This window comes from Ambystoma mexicanum, chromosome 12 (genome assembly GCF_040938575.1).
Source record: "Ambystoma mexicanum isolate Mex_15411 chromosome 12, UKY_AmexF1_1, whole genome shotgun sequence".
Lineage (NCBI taxonomy): Eukaryota > Metazoa > Chordata > Amphibia > Caudata > Ambystomatidae > Ambystoma > Ambystoma mexicanum.
Window position 1 is genome coordinate 510,183,538 of NC_090936.1, and position 22,432 is coordinate 510,205,969.

General features: G+C 44.5%; 1 protein-coding gene across 1 annotated transcript in view; it reads left to right on the top strand.

The window, feature by feature from the left end:
- The first annotated feature begins 6,760 nt into the window (after window positions 1–6,760).
- The window catches only part of SYN3 (synapsin III), a 1,663,181-nt gene continuing 1,647,509 nt past the window's right edge, over window positions 6,761–22,432 (top strand). The window contains exon 1 of the mRNA XM_069628788.1: window positions 6,761–6,893. The gene's annotated coding sequence lies outside the window, so the exon portion shown is untranslated. The remainder of the gene's footprint in view (window positions 6,894–22,432) is intronic.

Consider the following 22,432-nt stretch of genomic DNA (forward strand, 5'->3'; position numbering starts at 1 on the left):
ACAGGAACTACCTACCAGAATTCGCAAGACCTCAAATTCACCATCAACTGCCTCTAAACCAACTAAAGATACAGACAAAGACAAAGAAAAACATGTCATACATCTCCCGCTTCCTCTCCTCCTACAATCCTACTACACTGGAAAAAAACAACCCACAACAAAGGACCCAATGAATACTACAGTGGACCCCAGCAGACTATCAAACCATCCACCACAACACACAGAATCTGGCAATGTTGAAGATAGCTTCGGAAAGACATCCATAAAAACCAGAGCTGAGATAGAATTCCTAACCATACACACCCCTTACATAATCAGAGATTGCAAAAATTACCACACCGACAACCAAACACCCCATTACAATGAATTAGAACAGAGAACCCCACCATTGTGCAACTTAATGGAACTCCTCAACAAAGGGACAGATGATTCAACCATGCACACAGCAAAAAACAGGCTCACCCAAGAGAAAGCTGAAAAATTGATGGTCACTACCCCAACCGAAATGTGAGAGATGAAACTTAACAAAGAACAAGCCAACTCGCACACACTACACTACAGCCTTCTCAACGTTCGATCAATGACAAAGCACAAAACAGAAATGTACGACCTCTGCAGGGAAGGCAGCACAGACATGCTTTTCCTCCAGAAACATAGCTACCTCACAACTGCAAAGTAATCGACTATGATGCCATACCTGACAACTACAAAATAATACACTCTAACATAGAAAATAGAAGAGGAGGAGGGACCGCCCTCATGCACAAAAATCTCAAGCTCAACAACCAATCCAACGTACTGTTCCTTCTGATCTACAGACCGCCCACCTAAAACCCCAACTTAACCACAAATCTCACTGACACTATAGTCAACCACTGTACAAACCATGACAACATAATTGTTCTTGGGGTCTACAACATTTGGCACGAAAGAGAAAATGAAACCACAACATACTCTCTCAGCGCCCTACTGGAAACCCTTCACTTCAAACAAATAGTAAATGCTCCCACCCATAGGTATGGGCACAGTTTAGGTGCCATCTTCTGGGGAGATGGACTCTTGACTGCCGCCCCTGAGGTACCAATCATATGCACTGACCATCTTATGATCCCGTTCACTGTCAAAATCCCATGCTGCATGATGTCCACAAGCATACAACTCCTGGTGACAAAGAAAATAAACTGGAAAAGACTTGACCTGGAACCCCCAACAGATATATTGGAATCTATCCAATCTGACGGCTCACAGCTAAATAGAATGACATCTGACTCAGTGGAAGAGAAGCTTCACATCTGGATCACAGATGCGCTAGATCAAGTTTCACCCCTAAAACTCTTCAAACTGACTCCAAATATAATTGCAGGCAGAAGGTTCACAGAAGAACTGCGGGAACTCAAAAACATAAACCGTAAACTGGAAAAACAAAGGAGAAAACACAACAACCAATTGGACAAAACCAACTACCAAAGACAAATTCAAATATACAAATCAGCAGTCCTGAAAGCCAAAAAAGCATCTTACAGTGCAAGTATCCAATCAGCAACAAACCCACAAATAGAAATGTTCAAATTCATCAAGGAAATAACAAACCCAACTTCTTGCAACAATAGCATTGTACCATTGCAAACTCTATGTAACAACATTATGACCTATCTATGAGCAAAAATAGAAGCAATACAATGGACCATATGCAGGCCGCTGTACCATATACACCCTTCCAGAAACTAGACCTCCATCAACCACCACAACACTCAATCGATTCAAACCTATAAGCGAGGGAAGTTTCAAAAAACTAATAAAAGACAACAGTGTAAAGCGCTCTATAAATAAATAAATAAATCAATCAATCAATCAATATCAACAGATCTCCTAGCGGCGCATGCCCACCGGGTATCTACAGATAACTTCTCAACCACAAAACGCCAACCTTATATTTCTGACTACTAATCCATCTGTCCCTAAACAGGAATAGTACAAGAATCATTCAAATCAGCATACAGCAAACCGCACCTAAATGATGAGATGGGAAATACAGAAGACGCTACTAACTGCAGACCTATATCAAATGTACTATACGCAGGAAAAATCCTACAGAACATCATCTACAAAAAACTACTCAATTAAGTAGAAAGCAATGGAATACTTGATCAATCCCAAGTCAGCTTCAGACCCATGAGAACAAATGAATCAGCACTCCTCTCCAAATGGGACGACATAAAAATAAGCACGGACAAAAAAGAGAGGTATATGCTTGAATGGGAAAAGGATCTGGGAAAGGAGATTGCAGTCGAGGATTGGGGAAAGATCTGGGCCAGACTACGTAAAAGCTTGCAATGCATCACAGACAGAGAAGGGGGCTATAAGCTATGCTACAGGTACTGTACGACACCAGCACAAATTAACCAGGCCAATCCAGCCATACCCGGTACTTGTTGGCGAGGATGCCCAAACCCCGGCTCATTATTCCACATGACATGGTCATGCCCGAAAGCTGAAAAGTACTGGAAAGAGATACTCAAACATATCAAGGAAATCACATTCTCCTGCATGACACGGGTGGTGGTACATTTCTAGTCTCAGGCCACATCCCCAGGCTATGTACACATCTACTCTTGGCAGCAAACATAGCAATGGCCCGGGTATGGAAAAATAAAGAAGGCCCTTCAGTGGCCCTCTCGTGGGCAAAATGTTGGGACATAGCCGTGGCTGAAAAAATCACGGCGATCCGAACGGGCTTCCTATATAGAACCCTGAACATATGGGACACGTTCATGGACTATGCTGCTAAATTCCCGGCCCTCACCAGGAGGCCCCCGCTAACCAGATGGCTCCAGGGCAGCCCACTCTACTGAACCACAACCCCACACCATAGCGACCCATCATGCCACATCCCGTGTATCCCACTTGGCATCTGAGGACAGGATGGACCATGGACAATAATGCTTCTTCCAGCATTTCGAGGCCCCTCACTCCGGCTCCCCTGGCAAACGTTGCTGCTTTCACATACTATTGTCCACTTCACCATAGATGCTGTTATGATTAATGTAATGCTCTCGAATATGCCAATAAAAAGATATTATGAAAAAAAAAATAATAAGCACGGACAACAGCACCCAATCAGTCCTCCTACTATTGGACATATTGGGCGTCTTTGACACAATCAGACACACGACGATAATGAAGAGACTGGAGCAATGCGGCATTAAAAGTGCCACGCTACAATGGCTGAAATCTTTCCTCACCAACCGAACCGAAGAACACACCTATTCCCGTTTACATCAACCCTAAAGAAATTACCTGCCGTGTACCACAGGGATCAAGCCTCTCCATGCTTCTATTCAACATCTACAGCTACATGATCTCCCCAAAGAAACGAATCATTCAAAACCGTGGACTGATAGCCTACAACTATGCAGGTGGCACCAAACTCACCTTCAAGATAGCTTCCGACCGAGACCCTGACAACACCCTCAAGAAATGCCTCACTGACATATACACCTGGATGACAAACAACAATCTCAAGCTAAATCCAACCGAAACAGAAAGAATGATCTCTCCAGTGGAAGACAATGTAACACAGGCATACCTGAACTGACCACAGAGCATGGGATCCCAAACAGAGACAATGACAGCAATAAAAACATCTGGGAATCCTCAAGGACGATGGCCTTTCTTTGGAATCACAAGTCAACGCATAGCAAAATAATATTTCTACCTTCCTGTGATTAATAAGAGGGATCCTCCCTTGCCTCATTTTCCCACACAGAACCCGTGTGATCATCTACTTGGTATTATCAAGAATAGACTATGCAAATAGCATTTACCTTGGAATGCTAGAATGCTGCCTTGGAAAAAACTACAATGCATCCAAAATACTGCAGCAAGACTTCTCCTGAGATTAAATAGAAAAGACCACATCACACCAGTCCTGAGAAGTCTTTCCTAGCTACCATTAAAGAAACGCGTTAACTTCTAAGCCCTCATGCAGGCGAATTCCTCCAAGCTAAAATCACTCAGTACCTACCATGAAGAGGCTTAAGATAAAGCAACGACCTACAATTAGCAACAAGACACTATGAGAAAAGGAAATTTGGAGGAACTGCCTTCTCTATCTGATAGCCAAACTATGGAACTCGATTCTGAAGGAAATAAAAACAATGGAAAACCATGTAACATTCAGGAAATGACTAATAACCTGGCTATTCAACTCTACGAGATAAACATAGAAATGGGCCTCTACAAACCATACACCTGGACCAAAGCAAACACGGGACAATACAGAATGAAGACCCGACAATAAAGCTACTCAACACTCAGAGATCTTTAGAAACCAACTAACAACCCCCATTCTCTTTTCCACATCCTCACACCTCTCACATACTACACATGCCCAGAGGGCTAGTGTGACAACCCACCAAAAACATGTGAACCACACACCCCTCTCTAATCATGCTACAAACCCAATCCCTGCAGACAAGAAACAACTCAGACGCTGAATGCCTTCCCAGACCCAACAAACCGAGTGCACATAACAAAGCACTCTGAGACACTCACACGCACTGAGCCAGTTTCACCTGGTTCTGCACACATCAACAGATGAGCACAACCTCCATCCTATCCCTCTCTCCCTAACTAACCAACCCTATCCACTTTTTTTACAGTGCCACGTGAGCACCTGGCGACCAAGCGAATGTCAGCTGTGCGTGGTATAAATCAACATAGGAAACATAAAAGAGTATAAGTTGCTTTCTTGATGGGTCAGACTCTTGTAGTACTAGCACGCCCTCCTTCAAAATAATCACCAAGACATCCCTGGTGGCATATGCTGTGCTTGCGCCCTATCACTGATGCAAAACGGGTGCAAGGAGAGATGAATGGGTGGCTGCAGTTTCCTAGCATGACAAGGAATATGCAAGCACACAAGGTCCTCTCTTTAAAGTAAATGCTGCAGTGCCTGGCACTTCAGTCAGTCACTGTAACTCCCTCCTGTGACCCCTCGCACGAGGGGTCACAGCAGGACGTTAGTGTTGTTTTGTTCCCCCTCCCCAGGTCACTGAGGTGTCTTTGACCGTCAGTGAGGTACTCCGTGCTAATATCTATATTTATAAAAGATGGCTTGAAAAGTGCACAGTTCAAGCCATCTTTTATAAAGGTATGCAAACAAATATATAAATGCATGTAAGCATTTATATATTTGTATGCATACCTTACTATGGTTTGTGTAGTATGCAAGCCATGTTTTATAAACATAGAAATACGTTACAAATGTCTATGTTCATAAAAGATGGCTTGAAAAGTGCACAAACCATAATAAGGTACGCATATAAGTATATAAATGCTGACATTTGTATATTTGTTTGCGTGCCTTACTATGGTTTGTGTACTTCAAGATGGCTTGAAAAGTACACAAACTATAGTAAGGTGTGCACACAAATATATAACATTATATATTTGTGTGCATACCTTATGGTTTGTGTTTCTTTCAAGCCATATGTTTATAAAAGATGGCTTGAAAAGTGCACAGTTCAAGCCATCTTTTATAAAGCTTTGATGACGGACAAAGACGTCTCAGCCTTTGTCCGTCATCAAAGCTTTATAAAAGATGGATTGAATTGTGTACTTTTCAAGTGGCCTTAGCGGTGGAGAGGGCAGTGGAAAAAAACTCCCCACTCCTGCAACAGAGCAAGGAGTTAATCACCCATCTGAGCCCTATTGTTATTAAATGCACCTCGCTCATGCGCTGGAAAGCTTGACACCAACACAAGCGTGGGGCGATTTATTTCAATAGGGCGCCTGCCGCACCTTCTCCCACCACGCCAGCTCTGGTGGAGACCTTGAAAGACTCCCCCGAGCCGGCAGGCGGTAGGCTAATGGCACCCTGGGCAGTCACCTGGGCAGCCCTGCACTAAGGCCGGTCCTGCCCCCAGCAACTACCCCTATATCGGCAGTCAGCATTGCAATGACACAGCAATATATTCCTTTATATATTAGTTACATTGCGGGGCTTACAGTGGGCGCTTTGCAGCCCTCGCCTTACTGACTGCGTCTGCTGGTGCCTGTCAGGCCGTCACTACCAATGGGGAAAACAGAAGTGTTATCACCTCGTTGTCTTTCAGCACTGGTTCCTCCACGTCAGCCACTTGCTTTCAAAGAAGGATTAATTGCTATTGAGCTCAGTGTTTCAGCTGCCTGCTGGATGGCCGCCTCGTGATAAGTGGCGACTATTGACCTTATCTATATCTCCATTATAATCTATGCCCCTGCGGCGGCCCACGGGTGCCTCAGGCTGCTTTCCGCTCTAAGCAAGGGGGACCCTCAACCATCATGTTGAAATGGGCCTCCACGCGTCTTCAGCCGGGCCTGGAGATATCCCATGTACGTGCATAGGGTGAGACGCTCAATTCACTCCTGGTTTGTCACTAAATTTTGCTAATTATAATTTCGCTTTGTTCCAAACAATTGCTGAACTACAAGTACCAGAACACAGTATAAAAAGCAGGACTGTCTGAGCTAGTCACCTGACATGAATTTGCAGTCAAAGGCGACTGTAGGGTTAACCTGGGCTGCGGCCGGACTAGCTGGTACCCCCACAGTACCGGGGTGCCCTGGCTGGGGCTCCCAGGGCGGTGACATGCAGGGCTGCCCGCTTACACTGTGTATCAATGAATTATGCATCCGATTCCTGCTGCTCCTCCAGTGCTAGCGCTCCTCTGAGGAGGAGGGGCGTGTCTGGATTTGCTGCCTCGCCCGTGGCCAATCATGGAGCAGGATGAGGGAGAAGTGTAGAACAGAAGGAGGAAAGCAGCATCCCCCAGCCTGCTTTGGATGTGCTGCAGGGGGAAGGGAGCTGAAAGACCGAGCCGGACCGATCTGAGCCCAAGGAAAGGTACCAGGTATGGGGCACGCAGGGACGGGGATTGGCTGCCCGCATTTCCGTGTAATAGGATTTGCATTGTGTCGGTTGTCAGTGGCCGGGCGTCAGTGCGCTAAACCTGCTAGGAGAGCAGCGGCAGGAAATATGTGGGCATTGCATGTCTCCTGATAGATGCCCTGGCCCCATCCCTGTGCAGGGGGGCAACTGCAGCTTCACCGGCATGCGGGGCACTAACCTGTGCTCACACTGTGTCCTCAATACGTGTAGGGACATTAGGATATTTCCCGACAGTGACAGGCCGGTGACTCTGAAAGGCTGGTAGGGCGGGACAGAGTCAGTCGCATATCTGCTGTGCCGGCCGGAGGAGTTAATCCTTCCCACCTTCATTACATCAGGTAATGATAGAATGGGGTGATTTTCCTGACATGCTGGTGCCTCTAAAAGGTCAGTAGGGCTGGGGCAGAGTCGGTCACAGTCGGCGTGTATCGCAAAGTATCTCATCGCTCTGAGGTTCCTAAAATAAGAACCACAGAGCTAACGAAGGACCCACCTCGACCCTCTGATATCTCCTCCTTTCCCCAACGTGACACAACTGTATGCATATGCGTAAACTGCATGCGTGTAGCTACTGGCCCATTGCCAGTGTGCGCAGCATATCCCGCACTCCCAACACAATGAATGTAACTTTCTACAGGTACTCTGCGAAGGGGCTGCTTACTCTGTGTTATTTGTGCCATGTGTGCCGCAACTGTGATGGGAGGGTGTGTCCAATGTACCGAATATAATGTGCTGAAGTTTGTTCCGTTTTTAATATGTGATTCAGGTTCTTATTTCTTGTAAATGTTCTTATTCTTGATAAATAAATAATGTGGATATGTCCCCACCTGTTTCTGCCTATGACAGGCCATGTGGCTGACACTTCCCCCGCCCCACTGGCCTGTCAGAGGCAGTAACAGGCATAACGTGGCTATACCCCCGCGGACCCCACCTGTTACTGCCTCTGACAGGCCAGTGGGGCCGGGGAAGTGTCAGGCACATGCCCGGAAGTCATGCCTGCACTTTTCAGAGGGTGGTAAAACAGAGTATGATAAAGATGTCCAATATGATGAATCATGCGAGAGGCCGGTGGGGCCGGGTCTGTAGCAGTCATTTCTCAGGAATACTTGATATCCGGCCTTTGCCAGGCACCTGCTGCCCCATCACAGCCCGGTCCCCACCCTAGCCTCTCTAGTATGGTGTACGACGACAGCGTACTGCTCGTGACATGCTTGCACCTGTACTCGTCCCATGTGCCCTGAGACGGCTCACTGCAGCCCGTGGCACCCCACAGGCCGTTTCATACAGGTAGAACACGGTTAATAAACAGGATAGCGCTTTATTTAGTTCTTACGATCTTGGGCATCCAAGCGCTGTTTCTGAACCCGATTCAGTTGTACTATACTACCGACCGCCGAGATCTTTGCTGGAATTCGAAGCTGCATCCTTCGGGTTAGACACACACCAGTGCAGTGCATTAACCAACCGAGGTATCACACAATACACTTTATTTAAAAGAACCTTGTTTACGGTTAGCCTTAGAAACACTTGATAAATGTGGTTTTGCATATACTCACACCTGGTGTTTGGGTGAATGATGACAGTATAATGAATCGTCCGAGAGGCTGCTTGCGTGAGCTGAACGAGCTTCCTAATAAGGTTGCTCAGGGAGTACAGCACTTGCTGCTGTGAACTGTTCAATCTGCGGGTGACAGAGTTGAGCATTCGCCAGCACTAGCCCAGGCTGCGCCCTTCATAATTGATAACACGAGTGAGCACAATTTGATTAGCAGAAAGGGACACCTGTTATTTATAAAGTCACGAAACAGCAACACCGTGCTTCGAGGTGCTGTGTAAAAAAGCACTCCGCTTATTTTTAATCCATATCGTATTATAGGAACTGGATCCAGTGCAGCCCATGTGGCACTGCAGTTTTCACTGGGGCAGTAAGCGAGGTTGACAGGATGATATTTGAGTTTGCAAACATTCGGTGTAACCTTGTCAGGCAGGTTGCGGATACCTGGGCCGGGCCGCCCCGCCCTTCTATACTAGTGTTTGCAGTCGGAGGCAAGGCTGCTCGGCTGCTGTCAGCGCTCAGCACGGCGTGGGAGGGGATGGGAGAGGAGGCGGGGGGGTTGGCAGTGCACGAGGAGGAAAGAGTGCGGAAAGCTGAGATGGCATGGCACGGTGCCGTGCTGAGGGGCTGCCTGCCAGTGTCAAATGGCTGTTGCGTGTAATGTGTAAACTGAAGCCTCACCCGCCCACAGACGGGAAAGTATGAATTACACAGGCTAGCGGGGGGCAGGGGAGGAGGGGGCGGAGGCTGCTTCAGCTTCCCACTACTGGAGTGGGGGAGGAGGGAGGGAAGTGGCGCATGGATGCAGGGACGCTGTTCATTACTACAGATTACAAGGGGGGGGGGGGGGTGAAAACGGCGTAAAGGGAGGCCCCACTCTCGTACGTATGCAGCGTTGTACAAGCAGGCAGCTATATGACGTCAGCCACCAAGTCCTTCCTTTCTTTCTCTGCTGATGTCGTAAGTGGTCCGAGGTGGCCTCGAGTGACCCCGCCGAAACTCACGTGATCATATCAGCGCTATGAAAATCCTCATGCGCGTAATATAACATGTGATGTACAGTGCTCGCCCGGGATCTTAGCCTTTCAACAGCTGATCTCTGGGACATTGCCCACCTGCCCCGCGCGCATTGGAGTAATGACGTCAGCGACTGCATGTAATGTAGCGTTTTGGTCAGGCACACTTTGCCGTCTGATCAACAAAACAAAAGACCCATGTCAAACGTGTTCATTACATAAGCGAAGTGACTCCAATAAAAAAAGACTTTCATTTAATATAAAAATAAACTATGTAAAATGCATCATTATGAAAAGACACGACACAATGAAATGTTATCCAAAGGACAAAGACACACAATGTTAATATACATGTTTACTAGCACAACCCTATCCTTGCATACAACACCCATACACCAGTCATACCTACATGAACCTACACACATGTAAACAAACACATTAAAATAACATAACATGTAGCAGCGGAATGCGCATGAGGCGGACATGAAGGTAAGTTGCAGCCTTTATTCAACAACGGCCCAGCGCTCCCTCCGCCTCCACCTCTGACTCTCAAGCGTCCACTATTCACCGCCCTCGAGCACCCCCCAACCTTCCATCCGCAGCACTCCACGTTCTGCACCCTCACCCTCATCCTCACCGGAGGAAGGGCCAGCACTGCGTAGAATAACAAGAATACAGCACACAAGAATACAGTGCACCCCCCCCTTAACAACTCAGCAACACTTTGAATAAAATAACTGAACCTAACATACTACAAAACATGAACAAATACAGATGAACTTAGAATAAAATAAAACAAGAAATGAACACTGTTTCTTCAATGAGTTATGACTGAGTCTCTACGAAATTGTACGTTATAGCTCTTCAGAACAGTTGATAACAAAGCCTCCAGAACAAGTGTGATTAAAAATTGACAACCTTTAACAATGTTGTATAGCACAATGTAAATATTCCTCCTACTCCGTTCATTATGTAATCTTTAGACCACGCTGGAAGTTTCCTAACTCTACTCCTCAATATACCTGCCCTCGCGTTCACACAATTCTCGACCACTCCCCTGGACTCGCCATCATGCTCTCCTCTCCTCCCACTTCCTTGCCTTCCACACTCTTCCTCAAATAACTCAATGCCATTCCTCTTCCTTCCTTCCCTTTCCTCAACCCTCACCGTCGCTCCTTGCCATCTCCATTTGCTTACACGGTCCAGATTCCATATAGAAACTTCTTGTATCCTGACCGCTTTCTTAAATACTTCCTTGACCCTCACAGGCTTGAAGTACTTCGACGCCCCTTTCTCACCCTCCTCCCCTTAGTTATTCTGACAAAATCACTGGGCACTACTCCCATTCTACAGGAACGCTCAGTCCTTTTATAATTCACACTCTTACCGTTACCAACCTTTAATTTCCTACGCTTTACCCATACTGGATTCAACACAGTATTGGGTTCCCTGCCTCTCATCAATTCGAACAGTGATTTACCTGTATCAGCCCTAACCAATGTTGTGCAACTCCACAACTTCTCCTCTAGAACCTTCTCAACTGACATATTATTGCTCAAAGTGTGTTCTACTGTTTCCCCAATCACCCTGTTGCATCTCTCCACTAACCCATTAGTTTGGGGATGAATGGCAGAAAATCTCCATTCAACACCTACCAATCTGGCAAATTCCATCATCTCTTTGCTTCTAAACTGCACGCCATTATCGCTAATCACCACCTTAGGGTATCCTTCTCTCCTGAAAACATGTTGCATGATCTAATAACCTCATGAGTGTCAACTCTATTTACCATTTTAATCTCCATCCATCTAGAGCAATAGTCTACCATGACAATTAAAAATGTTCTCTCATTCGCTAAATTCTCATAAGAACCCACTATATCAATGCCAATCTGCTCCCATGGCTGTTCTGGCTTATGCATGGTAATGGCCACTGTTTTTAACACTTTGCAGAATTCTGGCAAGGCCAACAACATCTCAAAAACCTCTCTACCATGAGATCATTTCCAGGCCACTGCGTTTAGTGCCAGAGGAATCCGGATGCCCCTGATGGGCTTTCTCTACTAACCCCTCTTGCAGATTCTGGGGTGGTACCAACTTGTCTCCCCTCAATAAGAAGTCATTCTCCATAGAGCATTTGTCCTTAACTTCCCAATATGGAAGACAATTTTCATGTACCAGTCTCTTATCTGACCAACCATTTCTAGTATATTCAATATGTTCACATAAAACTTAATCCTCTTGAATCTCCTGAATCCACTTTTCTCTCAGAATGACTTCCAACCCCACAGCAGCATCTTCAACCTGTGCTGCCTCTTCCATGCCGAGAGGCAATCTCGAAAGAAAATCAGCTACTTGGTTCTTTTTCCCAGGAACATATCTCACTTCAAAGTGATACTGTTGCAGTTTCAAACTCAATCTAGCTATCCTGGAAGATGCTTAACACATTCCTTGAACCAATAACACTTCCACCAACGGCTTATGATCAGTGCAAACAACAAATTTACTTCCCCATACATACTTTCTGAAGTAATTTATTGCCCACACACAAGCTAGCATTTCTCTCTCAATCACAGAGTACCTGCTTTCTATCTCAGTGACTGCTCTCGATGCATGACATATGACCTTCTCATACCCATTTCCAGAAACCTGTGAAAGAACTGCTCCCAAACCAACCCCACTAGCATCCACCATTATTTTGGTTTGGTTTGCCAAATATGAATCCACCTAAATCAATAGACTCACATATGCTTCTTCTGATGCATTCTGCTGACTTTCGCACTCAGTATCCCATTCAAACTTGACTTCCCTTTTTAGTAACCATCTCATGGGCTCTGTTATACTGACAAAATTCAGTAAAAAATTGTTCTAGAACTCACAAAGACCCAACAATGATCTGAGTTCTTCCTTATTCTTGGGATCAGGTGCTTCTTTGATAGCTTTCATGGCCTCCAATTTAGGTCTATACCCTTTCCCACTAACCACATGTCCTAAATACTCAACCTTCACCTCTTTAAATTTGCATTTGCTCTTCCCCACTTTCAATCCCTTTTCATTTAACCTAGACAACACACTCTGTAACATCTCATCATGCTCACGTTCCCCTCTTCCAAACACCATGATATCATCTTGGTAAACTAATGTGCCTTCAACTCCTTTAAGCACTTGGGTCATGACCCTCTGAAACACTGTAGTCGCAGAGGCCAGGCCAAACGACATCCTTTTGTACTGGTATAACCCAAATGGCATGATTAACGCAGTAAGATCTGTACAGTCTTCAGTAGACTAATTTGATGATATGCATTTGCTAAGTCTAACGTGGTAAATGTATTCGCTCCTTTGATACAATTCAACATCTCCGAAATAACATGCAGGGGATACTTGTCCACCAATATGTTCTTATTCACATCTCTGAGGTCCACACAAATCCTCAACTTGCCATTTTTTTCACTGTCACTACAATGGGACTTACCCATTGAGATGATTCCATTTACTCTATAACATTTTCTTTTTCAAGTCTGTTCAACTCTCGTTCAACCTCTTCCACTAAAGCGAATGGTATAGGTCTAGCCTTGTTATGTGCAACAGGTCTTGCTCCCTGCTTCAACACTATCTTGTGAGCATCATTTTTCAGTAACCGCAATCGCTTTTGAAAAACATCACCAGTGTCTTCCCTTGAGTTCTCTTCCACCCCAGTACTGCTGCTGCTCTTTACTAACAACACAGGTTCCTTTTCACATGCATCTAGTTGTATTTTCAACAACGCTTGATCCTTCCAACCAAGTACATTCACATACTTTTTGGCTACATAAACCTTGACATCTGATTCGCGATCCTTGACTTGAACTGTGCTCTTAAAATAACCTGTGATGTGAATTCTTGATCCTTCGAATCCCCAAGGATTTTTGATATGTGGTGGAAACATCTTTGCTTTCAGTTCTTCATACACCAATCTTTCCCATTTCTTGCTTGTTATTATGGTGTACGGGGAGCAACTGTCCTCTACCACGGAGAGCTTCTAATTCTCCAATAAAATATTACATCGGGGACACTTTAATTCATTGCCAGGTGGTTCACAAACCACCACTACTCTCCTCGTCGGATTCCTCATCATCCCGTATCACCAACACCCTTTTCTTGTTCCTACACGCCACCGCAAAATGTCCCCTCATTCTGCAATTTGCACAGTTCTGATTAATCACCGGACAGTTCCTTAAATTGTCATAATGCCCCACTCTGCCACATTTAAAACATCTGTCTTTGTCTTTACCTTCATTCTTGAACCAAGGTCTTCTCATGTTACCCTTGATTTCTTTGCGATCTTGGTCTCTAGGTTTATAGCTTCTCCTATTTGGCTCATCCATTTCTTCCTTTCTCTTTAGCTTCTAACTACACTCACAGAGGAGTTCTCTCCTGACTCATGAGCTGGCTTATTCAGGCTTTGTCCGACACTTTGAGTTTGAATTGCCTACAACTTCTTGCTCTTCATCTCTTTCAAACATAAATGCGTGTGTTCCACTCTTTTAGCTATGGCTATACCTTCTGGCAATGTGGGGCTACCCACCATCCACAATCTATCTTGTATCAACGGGTCTCTGGTGTGTAGAATTATCTGATCTCTTATTAGCTCATCCAGTTTGATGCCTGTGCCAAAACGACAAGTCTGAGACAGTTTCCTTAGAGCTGACACATACCCCCTTGAATTGATCCTTCCTCCTTTTGTACTCTCTTGTAAAAGTTATATCTGTTTTTTGCTACATTCACTTCTGGAGCATAGTACATGTCCAGTTGTCTTAATGCTCTTTCATAAGACGACATTTTTGGCATATGGATGGGCACTCAAACAGAATTTTCTTAACACATGCAATCCGAAAATATGATTTACTATTGAAATTGGCAAACCACACTAGAATTCTTTGGATGTCAAGGTGGAACTAACAGGTACCACTGTGAAAACAAAAATATATAGAAAACCTACGGATGTGAATAGCTGTCTCCATCACACTAGCCACCATCCTAAACATCTGAAGGAAAATTTACCATACAGCCAGCTATTAAGGCTGAAGAGAATTACTTCAGAAACGGACACACTTCATGAGGAATATAATTCGATGAAGAAAAGGTTCCTTGACAGAGGATTTCCACCAGAAGTAGTGGACAGAGCGATAGCACGCACAGAAACTCAAGAAAGAAACACACTACATGAAGGTAATCCTAAGAGAAATGACAAAGGTCTCATCCATACATTAAGATATTCAAGTCAAAGTTTCCAGATCAAAAGAATAATATACAAAAACTGGGACCTCATCAAATCAGACAGCACACTCATTGAACTATTTCCGGATCCACCGATGATGGCCTACAAAAGAAGAAAGAATCTGAGAGATCAATTGATAAAAGCGGAAAAACCGAAACCACCACCTCAGAAAACGCTCAGCAAACAAAAAACAGGCACCTTTGCCTGTCTACACTGCCAACATTGTAATAACTTGATAAGAGTCGACCATATCAGACATCCACACCATGGCAAAAAAATCATGCTACGAAATTTTGCAACATGTGATACGAAAAATGCAATCTATGCCATTCGTTGCCCGTGTGGCATATACTATGTTGGGAAGACCAACAGGAAAGTTAAAGACAGCTGGACAGAGCACAAATCCTGCATCAGGACGAAAAACTGTAAATCCCCAGTCTACAGACATTTTCGAGACAAGAAACACAATGTATCACAAATGAGATTTGTGGTATTAGAAGTCTTACGACCACTAAGCAGAGGTGGCAATCTTCCAAAACTGCTGGCACATAGAGAACTTTTTTGGATAAACAAACTGGATGCCATGACCCCCCTTGGGATCAATGAGGATTACTATTTAGGGCCATTCCTATAACCCAAATTACATTCTTTTTATCCAAACACTTCAACCACCAACATTTTAAGATGTTACCACATGTACTTAATGTGTCAGATTGCTAAACATCAAATGTTTTGACCACCGACATTTAGATATATTACCACATGTACCCTAAGGGTCAGATTGTCAACATTTCTGTTTATGTTTAAGATGTTAACGCATCATAACTGTCAGATCCTCACTCCTCTTGACAGGCGCAGAAGCAGCACAAATGCCTCCCTTCCCGTTGGGTTTTGGCACCTGGGAAATAGACACCGCAGGCCTCCGCAACCCTCTGGGGAAAGAGGGTTAGGGTCCGTGGAGTGGATGGGTAGAGGGAGTTCAGGATGACCGGAAAGAGGTTTAGGAATTAACTATGGATGGGTTGGGGGAAATTAGGGTAACGTACTCCTCGACTCCTGTGCCGATCTTGCAGGTATATAGTTGAGATACACCGCCCTCTCATACATGCACATCTAGTACCACATACTTAACTCAGAGATTATTTCTTGGAAGGCTTTTGTATTGGAGCCTCTAACCAATAATCACCTTGTGCTCTGGTGTCACTTTTGTAAGGCTTGCCCAAGATATCATAGCAATGTGCTGTCACAATAACATGTCTATGGCTTAAGACCTGTCCAAATGTTCTCTGCTGACATGTAATATTTACATTGTCAGTCCATGTTTACCACTAAAACGGTATTAGAATGTACACCCATGTTCTCATTTGGGTTAGCATCTGTATATATCATTTCTTGAGATCTAGCCTTTAAAACTGCTTAAGATTCCTCTGCGGATATGTAATGCTTGCATTCTATGTTCATGTTTTGCCACTGGATGGCATTAGAATGTACACCCATGACCTTGTCTGGGTTAGTGATTATTTTGCATAACATCTGTACATCTCGCCCCCCCCAAAAAACGTTTTGTTATGTTTTTAAATTTGGTATCAGTTGAGAGTTTGAAAACGTGATCTCATCACATCATATTGTATCAAATACTTTTAGACACACCATTTGTCACTCGTAGATACATTTCACCTAGCCTATAAACTTTGGTCCAGAGCGGGACCTAGGTTTTGATCTGCCTAGCCCATTGCCCCAAATACTTATAAATAACAGCCTTTATTTTCAAGGCTTTCTACATGAGTAGCATCTCCAACAACAGGGATTCATTAGATTCTCACCATTTCTTTATTTATTTTTTCTTTCGGCTACTCATCCACTTCCCAGATGGCTATTTAGGGCATGACCCCTTTTCCCAGCTTCTATCATTAGAGGACTGCATGTCTGTAATTTTCTGCTTATTATAAAACTTTCGGCACTTACATCTTTTTCCTGCACTGTTTACGTCTTCCCGCGCATGCGCGAGTGATGTCACGGATACGTCCGACGCCACTGACGCATGCGCGGATGATGTCATAGCTGTATATAAACACGGCCATGTATCCCTAACCCCATTCAGCCGCGGCTCTCGACCGCACCTGGACCTTCTTGCCGGCTCTGACCAAGTAAGCATTTTTACAGCCAATTCCACTTGGCCTTTACTCTGATATTCTATCAGACCGAATTTTTTAACCTTTAGACCTACAATCCTCCCTTTTCTAGACTCGAGGATCCTTAGCCTGGAAAAGTTACTCTGTGGGACAACTGGAGTCTCTCTGGCTACCTTCCACTTCTTACCACTATATATTCGACCACCAGTTGATGCTTTACCATGCATTTTTTGGTAAGATAATTACTTTTCTCTCACCATCATTGCTATTGTCCTCTTCACTGAAAGTTAACATGCACATTCTCGTGCACTACGCACAGTGTCCTTGATAATTTCCCAAACTGAGATACTTGCTCACCACATGCACCATTATCTCTTAGTACTCTCTCTAAGCATACCCCACACTGAACTTAGGGGTTGGACATGATAGGCCACTTTTCCAATAAGTAATGTTTTGAAACAATAATCCTATAACTCTAACATGGAATACCACTTTATACTAGTATTTGCTCTTTTCAGGCTGAGTTATTATTGGGTCACTAATGAGGACAAATGCCAGGATGCCTTTTCTAAATAAGAGAGATTACTCTCTATCGTAGCTTGTAAATGTTAATTGATTCACATAAGTTTCTTTAAATTGATGCTAACATATTGTCATATGTAATCTTTCTTTTTTAGACTTTAATTGTTGAATTATGCTGCCCCTGATGAAGAGTGTACATAACTCGAAAGGCGTTGGGCCAAACAAGATACTGAATTCTTTATGGAAATTGTCTACATATGAGACATTAAGTGTCTATAATTACTATAAGTCTTTATCTATTCTCCATTAGGCCATTGTTTGGCCTTACAGAAAGTGTGCAGGGGACGTAGCTATCCTCACTGGATTCCCTTCTTGTTCTTTGTATATATCCAGCCTAGATATCAAGGCTGTGTTCTTCTCCCCCGCACCTTGAATTATTTAACAAATAGTTATTTTCCGGTGTACCCTTTACTGAATCATATTTACTCTGGTGTGCAAGTGTATTCACCCTTGTTGATTAATGCTCTTTCATACACATCCACATCACCAGCTTCATCCCCTGAAAATTCAGGTAACTTTCTATATTTCCGCTGACCTTCTAGACCTAATGCATGCAATAGCAGCAACCTTTTCTTTTGCAGCGATTACCCATTTTGTTCCACTGTCTTCATATAGTTCTTCCAGTACTCCCTCCATTCTGGCCACACCACACTTGGTTGGCCTGGATTCGGCAAAAAATGAGCTGGGGGTGTACTGTTATTCTTTGCATCCCTTATTCCTTCTCTTTCTCAAATCATATCAAAATCTCTTCTTTAATTTGTAATGTTCGAAGACCAACAAGGAAAAAACAATTTTTTTTGTACTGTGAAGAAGAAGAGTTGGATGTGTGATGATTACTGCTTGACTAGTTACGAAATTTCCAATATGGTGGCACATTTCTGTCATGCGTTTAGGTCTTTTCATCTAATGTATATGCCCATACGAACCCCCTTCTCTCAATGGACCACCGCTGTTGCGCGCCCTGGATACACTAATGATACTTCATTCACTTTCACTGCTTGTGGCCACTGCTGCTGCTACCTGCATAGCTGCGCACCTACTTGTGGGCCCAAAGACTTCTGGCTTTGTGACTCTGCTCAGATGGAGTCTTCGGAGATACTTCGCTTCACTTTCACTTGCTAGAACGTGGGTTTGTTCGCTGTTGGGCCGTCCTTGTCGCCAAAATGTAGCAATGGAATACACATGAGGCGGACATGAAGGTAGGTTGCAGCCTTTATTCAACAACGGCCTAGTGCTCCCTCCGCTTCTTACTCTCAACCGTCTGCTATTCATCTCTCGCACCGCCTTCGAGCCTCACCAACGTTTCATCTGCAACACTCCATGTTCTGCACCCTCATCCACACCGGAGGAAGCACCAGCTCTGCATAGAATAACAATAATACAACACACAAGAATACAACACCTTGCATGCAGCACCCATACCTCAGTCATATCTACATGAACCTGCACACAAGTAAACAAACACATTAAAACAAAATATCATTGTACCATCATCTGACAATAATTAATCCTGCCTGGTGTTGGGTCTCGGCCAAATCAACAAGACCAAACAAAATGCAAACCCATGGCCAAAAGGTCCACCAATCTGGAAAATCAATTCATGAAGAAAAACATTGCAAATGCATGGATCACTTGAACTGGGCCATCTCGAGTTTCGGCTGTGAGATTGTGTAATTTTTTAAGGACCTCTGCCTTCATCAAAGCCACAAAAGGCAACTTCTCGCAAGATCAGGTTCTGTCAAAAAGGAAATTGTGTATTGTGATCCGGAATGTCCAATTATATATGTTCCACCTCATACATATTGTTGCATGCAGGTGAAATTCTGCATGCTGTGCCCCTAATTTGGCATGAAGTGAGCACTGTACACACACACACACACACACACACAGCCAGTGTCTCAACCCGATCCTCATGTCCCACGATGCGTCCTCCAGGGGTGCGAGCATGTCAGAACCGTGTCACCACACCCTTCACCACGGGTGAATCTCTAAATGGCCAATATCAATCAATGAGTCAACCCAGTGGATGAAATGAATAATGCTAACAGTGTCAGTAGCCGGTTTCAGGCTTACCGTGCCAGCACAACCGTCCTGCTCATGATCAGGACTGGTGTCCTGCTGACTCTGATGTTGTGTAATTGAACTCTGCTATTGATCTATTTAGTGAAACATGTGATTTGTTAAAACAACCTCCTCCCACATCGTGGGCACAGAGAGGCGAGCGCTGCTGTCCATTCATGTTCAATATGTTACTGTCTCTCTCCTCCGAGCCGAGATTTCGGAATCCCGACGTTAGCTGTCTGATCCAGACACCACAATTGTGCGTTGCCAGGCAAACGTACAGGCCCTCAACACAGTGCCAAGGGCTATCACCTGCTACAACTGCACTGTAGACTTGCTTTAGACAAGGGATGTGTAATGCCTTTGTTTTGGCTGAAACTTTGATGGTCGACAGCAAATAAACACTGAGGAGTAGGTAGAAGTGCAAATACATTGTACAAATATAAAACTCCTTTGATGAGTGTTAGGCAAAGTTTGTATGCAGTACCCTCTGGGAACACTACAAACAACTATGACTACAGGTATAGGCAACCCAACCTTTGGTATAAGCTTGTACTGCACAGTTTTGGTAGCGTGTTGAGCAGCCAGGTTTATCTCAAGAGGGGAAATGTGAGCTGTTGTGGAGTTACACAAAGATTCACAGTTACAAGTATTCCAATAAAATCTGATACTCAATCAGTTATAAACCCTTCTTCAGGGGGCAATAGAACAGTAACACACAAATATACTTCAATACTGTACACTTTGAGTTTCTGGATCAGACAAGGCCCTTTTGGGATGGCCCACAGACACAACCTACACCCACAGGTGACATCAGTAACAAGGATGCTGGGGACATTAATACCTTACCGTTGGCATACAGAATACTCTCAATAGTTTGTAAAAGGCAAAGGTTATTAGAACACAAGAAATTACAAATATTCTTAAGCAGGGCAAATACTTTCAGATCGCAACAGAAGAGTCATTTAATTCAATAGGCTAAGCCAAAGTCAATGGGCAAACGTCTTTGTATAGGATGCAGCACTTCAGGTAAGCAAATGGAAAAGTCTTTGCACAAGTTCTTAGGAGTCTTTGATAAAAAGAAGAATCAAATGTAGGGCCACAAGCTGATTAGACCTGTGAGTTGCAGAAGTTACAAGCACTTCCACAGTAAGAGGTAAGTTCTCTTAGGCTAGTTTTACAGTACATTAGTAAAGAAGAAAAAGATGCAGCTGAAGACTTCTGTTCCTGTGCAGCTCTGCAGATCTCACTGTTCCTGGGCCTCAGTCGTGGGGACAAGAGGGAGGACGTCAGGGGACTCCTGCACTGTATTGGCACAGTCAAAGCTGGCAACCGGCAAACTTTACTTTCAGTGGCTGTTTCGCGTTTCAGCTCCTTGCGGTACAGCAAATAGCAATAAGCGTGGTTCCTGGCTGTCAAGGTGGACTTTCCTCACATCTGAGGTCCTGCACTCAACTGAGGGGGGTCAGGCTTGGTCAGTCCTGCTTCATGGGAGTCCGGAGGATCTTCCGAAAGCTTTAGGCCAGCTTACAAGCAACGCACACAATTTGGTGTCCCTCTCCCTGGCTCTATGGTTTCCTGCATAACTCTGAGGAAATTCAACCAGCTCCGAGATGAGTGTCCAGGTGGCTTACTTGGGAGTTGGTTGGTCCCACCAACTCAAAGGGAGAAGTCGCCCTTGCAGGGCTTCTCTGTCAATGCGAACTTGGCGATTCGGACATGCAGCAGGGCTTCACCCGGAAAAACAACAGTCCAGGAGTTGCAGCAGCCGTCCTCTTCAAGCTCTTCTTCGGTTCCTTTGTCCAGTGGTCAACTCTGCCTTCCAAGTCAAAAGACTCGCCTTTTATTCAGTCCTCTCCCATTCACTCCAGCCTCACTGCCAATCACACAGCAGGGTGGCTGTCCTTGACGGACAGTCAGCCATCCAATCATCACAGAGTGCATTTGGGCCTCCTAGGAGACTAAGGACTAAGCACAGGGAGTTTTGGATACCTCCCTCACTTCCTGCCTACCCCAGACTCTCTGGAACCAGAGGCGGGTTTCACTCCTGTAGCCTGCCAACAGCGAATGAACAAAGAGACCAAACCTGGTTTGGAACGCAGAGAACAACTCTAGAAGGACCTTTCCAAAAAGACCTGGTGAAAAAAGAAGACCGGACACCATTTTAACAACGATGGCTAGAAGCCATTTTGAAAAAGATGGCTCCCACGGTTAACGTTACCGGGTCCATGAACAGTTGCGGTAAATGAAAACCTTGGTAGTTCAAAACGAAACCACTGTCACCAGCAAGTTAATTGAGAAAAGGGTAACATAAAAGATGTTACTTGGGCATTTAGACACAGGGGATACTAAGTAACCCCTCCAGCACTCTGTTGTAAGATACAGTGTGCTGGGTCTAACAAGTAGAATGCTAAGTAGAGTCAATTTCACTCTACCGCTCTGGGAAACAGTAGTTGATCTCAGAGAAGGTATTTAAACCTTGGGAAATCTAAAAGACTTCCCTGTGTCACTGCACCGAAGGTGCAATGGGACACAATTGACAAAGATGATGCCTATGGAGTTTGTTAAACTCCATAACCAAAAAGACACACCGAGGTAAAATTCACACAAAAATACATGAGAGAGTGGGGAAAAGGCTCACACTCTCTCCAGGTTAAAAATTTTAAAAAATCAAGTCCTCAAAATCCAGCAGAGTTGCTGGGGGTCTCTAAGGTGGAGGGAATAAGCACATTTTTGAGAATTCTCCCTAACAATGAACTACAATAAAGGTGGGTGATCCATGTGGGAAAGACTAAGCAAACCCTGAATCAGGGGTCATTAGCACAGATGATGCACGACAACAAGAGACTGTTAAGCAGTGTGCCCAGTTCAACACACCCGTTGTGTTTCCCACCATAGC